The 4,612-nt window shown below is 40.9% G+C and overlaps 1 non-coding gene across 1 annotated transcript; it reads right to left on the reverse strand.

The window, feature by feature from the left end:
- Positions 1 to 1,049: 1,049 nt before the first annotated feature.
- LOC130960065 (small nucleolar RNA R71) lies at positions 1,050 to 1,153 on the reverse strand. The gene has a single exon (XR_009078981.1). It is a non-coding gene; the product is annotated as a small nucleolar RNA R71 (small nucleolar RNA).
- Positions 1,154 to 4,612: the final 3,459 nt, after the last annotated feature.

A 4,612-nucleotide genomic window follows, 5' to 3' on the forward strand; every position in this document is an offset into this window, starting at 1 on the left:
GTTAAGAAAAGTTCAATCTTTAAGTTCTAGAATCTTATCTTGTAGTTTCTTGTTAGTAAGTCATTTTAAAAATTAAACCTTTTTCAAAATATCTTTTTCTTAAAAACTTTTATCTTATCTTTTTATCTTATCCTTCTCAAAATTTTATCTTTTTCAAAATTTGATTTCAAAATATCTTATTATCTTCTTATCTTTTTAAATTTTGATTTCAAATTTTTTTCAATCAACTAACTAACTTTTTGTTTGTCTCTTATCTTTTTCAAAACCACCTAACTACTTTTCCCTCTTCAATTTTTGAAAATATCTCTCTCTTTTTCAAAAACTCTTTTTAATTGTTTTGAATTTTAATTTTAATTATATCTTATCTTTAATTTCGAAAATTACTAACCACTTTTTCAAAATTATTTCCGAATTCTTCTTCACTCTCCTCCCCTTTCTTCTTCCACTAACATAAAGGAATCTCTATACTGTGACATAGAGGATTCCTCTTCTTTTCTTGTTTTCTTCTCTTTCATATGAGCAGGAACAAGGATAAAGGCACTCTTGTTGAAATTGATCCAGAACCTGAAAGGACTCTGAAGAGAAAATTAAGAGAAGCTAAATTACAACAATCCAGAAACAACCTTTCAGAAATTTTCGAACAAGAGAAGGAGATGGCAGCCGAAAATAATAATAATGCAAGGAGAATGCTTGGTGACTTCACAAAGCCAACGTCCAAGTTTGATGGAAGAAGCATCTCCATTCCTGCCATTGGAGCCAACAACTTTGAGCTGAAACCTCAGCTAGTTGCCTTAATGCAACAAAACTGCAAGTTTTATGGACTTCCATCTGAAGACCCTTATCAGTTTTTAACTGAGTTCTTGCAGATCTGTGAGACTGTAAAGACGAATGGAGTTGATCCTGAAGTCTACAGACTCATGCTTTTCCCTTTTGCTGTAAGAGACAGAGCTAGAATATGGTTGGATTCACAACCTAAGGATAGCCTGGACTCCTGGGATAAGCTGGTCACTGCCTTCTTGGATAAATTCTTTCCTCCTCAAAAGCTGAGCAAGCTGAGAGTGGATGTTCAAACCTTCAAACAGAAAGATGGTGAATCCCTCTATGAAGCTTGGGAAAGATACAAGCAGCTGACCAAAAGATGTCCATCTGACATGTTTTCAGAATGGACCATTTTAGATATATTCTATTATGGTCTCTCTGAATTTTCGAAAATGTCATTGGACCATTCTGCAGGTGGATCTATTCACCTGAAGAAAACGCCTGAAGAGGCTCAAGAACTCATTGACATGGTTGCAAACAACCAATTCATGTACACTTCTGAGAGGAATTCCGTGAACAATGGGATACCTCAGAAGAAAGGAGTTCTTGAAATTGATACTCTGAATGTCATATTGGCTCAGAACAAAGTGTTGACTCAACAGGTCAACATGATCTCTCAAAATCTGAATGGATGGCAACATGCATCCAACAGTACTAGAGAGGCAGCTTCTGAAGAAGCTTATGATCCTGAGAACCCTGCCATGGCAGAGGTTAATTACATGGGTGAACCTTATGGAAACACCTATAACTCATCATGGAGAAATCATCCAAATTTCTCATGGAAGGATCAACAAAAGCCTCAACAAGGCTTTAACAATGGTGGACGCAATAGGCTAAGCAATAGCAAGCCATATCCATCATCTTCTCAGCAACAGACAGAGAATTCTGAACAAAACACCTCTAATTTAGCCAATATAGTCTCTGATCTGTCAAAGGCCACTTTCAGTTTCATGAGTGAAACAAGATCCTCCATTAGAAATCTGGAGGCACAAGTGGGCCAGCTGAGTAAGAAAGTCATTGAAACTCCTCCCAGTATTCTCCCAAGCAATACAGAAGAGAATCCAAAAGGAGAGTGCAAAGCCATTGACATAGTCAATATGGCCGAATGCACAAGGGAGGAGGAGGACGAAAATCCTAGTGAGAAAGACCTCCTGGAACGTCCCTCAAGCAAGAAGGAGTTTCCTATTAAGGATCCAAAGGAATCTAAGGCTCACAAAGAGACCATAGAGATTCCATTAAATCTCCTTCTGCCATTCATGAGCTCTGAAGACTATTCATCCTCTGAAGAGGATGAAGATGTGACTGGAGAGCAAGTTGCTCAATATTTAGGAGCTATCATGAAGCTGAATGCCAAGTTATTTGGTAATGGGACTTGGGAAAGTGAACCTCCCTTGCTCATTAATGAACTGGATACTTGGATTCAGAAAATTCTACCTCAAAAGGAACAAGATCCTGGCAAGTTCTTAATACCTTGTACCATAGGCACCATGATCTTTGAAAAAGCTCTGTGTGATCTGGGATCAGGGATAAATCTTATGCCATTCTCTGTAATGGAGAAGCTGGGGATCATTGAGGTACAACCTGCCTTGTTCTCATTACAACTGGCAGACAAGTCATTGAGACAAGCCTATGGAATAGTAGAGGACGTGCTAGTAAAGGTTGAAGGCCTGTACATCCCTGCTGATTTCATAATCTTAGACACTAGGAAGGAAGAGGATGATTGCATCATCCTTGGAAGACCTTTCCTAGCCACAGCAGGAGCTGTGATAGATGTCAACAGAGGTGAATTAGTCCTTCAATTGAATGGGGACTACCTTGTGTTTAAGGCACATGGCCATCCCTCTGTGACAAAAGAGAGTAAGCATGAAGAGCTTCTCTCAGTTCAGAGTCAAGAAGAGCCCATACAGTCAAACTCTAAGTTTGGTGTTGTGAGGCCACAACCAAACTCTAAGTTTGGTGTTAAGACCCCATATCCAAACTCTAAGTTTGGTGTTGGCAACTATACAACATTGACCTGATCACCTTGTGGCTCCATGAGAGCCACTGTCAAGCTATTGACATTAAAGAAGCGCTTGTTGGGAGGCAACCCAATTTTATTTATCTAATTTTATTTTATTCTATTTTATTGTTATTTTGTGTTTTATTAGGTACATGATCATGAGGAGTCACAAAAAATCATAAAAATTAAAAATAGAATAAAAAACAGCAGAAGAAAAAATTCACACCCTGGAGGACGCACAGGCTGGCGTTCAACGCTAGTAAGATGCATCTGGCTGGCGTTCAACGCCAGAACAGAGCATCATTCTGGCGCTGAACGCCAGAAACAAGCAAAATTCTGGCGCTGAACGCCAGGAATGTGCCCAGAGAAGAAAAGCTGGCGCTGAACGCCAGTAACAAGCATGAAACTGGCGTTCAACGCCAGAAACATGCTTTACATGGGCGTTGAACGCCCAGAATGTGCACCAATGGGCGTTTAAATGCCAGAATGATGCACGAAGGCATTTTACATGCCTATTTGGTGCAGGGATGGAATTCCTTGACACCTCAGGATCTGTGGACCCCACATGATCCCCACCTAACATATTCCCACCTTACCTTTTAATCCTAATCACACTCTCCTATTCCCCATGCCACACTTCCCAACACTCTTCACCAATCACCTCAATTCCTCTTCCCAATTACCCCATTCACCACTCACATCCATCCACTCTTCCCCATAAACCCTACCTACCTTCAAAAATTCAAAACCAATTTCCCACCCATTCCCACCCTAAATGGCCGAATACACACTACCCCCTCTCCCTATAAATACCCTTCCATTCTACTTCATTTTCACACAACACAACCCCTTCTTCTCACCCTTGGCCGAACCATCACTCCCCCTTCTCTACCATATTTTCTTCTTCTTCTTCTTCTCTTCTTTCTTCTCTTGCTCGAGGGCGAGCAATATTTTAAGTTTGGTGTGGTAAAAGCATAAGCTTTTTGTTTTTCCATTACCATCAATGGCACCTAAGGCCGGAGTATCCTCTAGAAAAGGAAAAGGGAAGACAAAAGCTTCCACCTCCGAGTCATGGGAGATGGAAAGATTCATCTCCAAGAGCCATCAAGACCACTTCTATGATGTTGTGGCAAAGAAGAAGGTGATCCCTGAGGTCCCTTTCAAGCTCAAGAAAAATGAGTATCCGGAGATCCGACATGAAGTCCGAAGAAGAGGTTGGGAAGTCTTAACCAACCCCATGCAACAAGTCGGAATCTTAATGGTTCAAGAGTTCTATGCCAATGCATGGATCACTAGGAACCATGATCAAGGTATGAACCCGAGTCCAAAGAATTATCTCACAATGGTTCGGGGGAAATACTTGGATTTCAGTCCGGAAAATGTAAGGTTGGCATTCCACTTGCCCATGATGCAAGGTGATGAACGCCCCTACACTAGAAGGGTCAACTTTGATCAAAGGTTGGACCAAGTCCTTATGGACATTTGTGTGGAAGGAGCTCAATGGAAGAGAGACTCCAAAGGCAAGCCAGTCCAACTAAGAAGACTGGACCTCAAGCATATAGCTAGAGGATGGTTGGAGTTCATTCAACGCTCCATCATTCCTACTAGCAACCGATCTGAAGTTACTGTGGATCGGGCCATCATGATTCATGGCATCATGATTGGAGAGGAAGTAGAAGTTCATGAGGTCATCTCCAATGAAATCTACAAAATAGCCGACAAGCCTTCACGCATGGCACGGCTAGCTTTTCCTCACGTTATTTGCCATCTATATTACTCAGCTGGAGTCATCAT

Source organism: Arachis stenosperma, unplaced genomic scaffold (genome assembly GCF_014773155.1).
Source record: "Arachis stenosperma cultivar V10309 unplaced genomic scaffold, arast.V10309.gnm1.PFL2 arast.V10309.gnm1.Scaffold_100042, whole genome shotgun sequence".
NCBI lineage: Eukaryota > Viridiplantae > Streptophyta > Magnoliopsida > Fabales > Fabaceae > Arachis > Arachis stenosperma.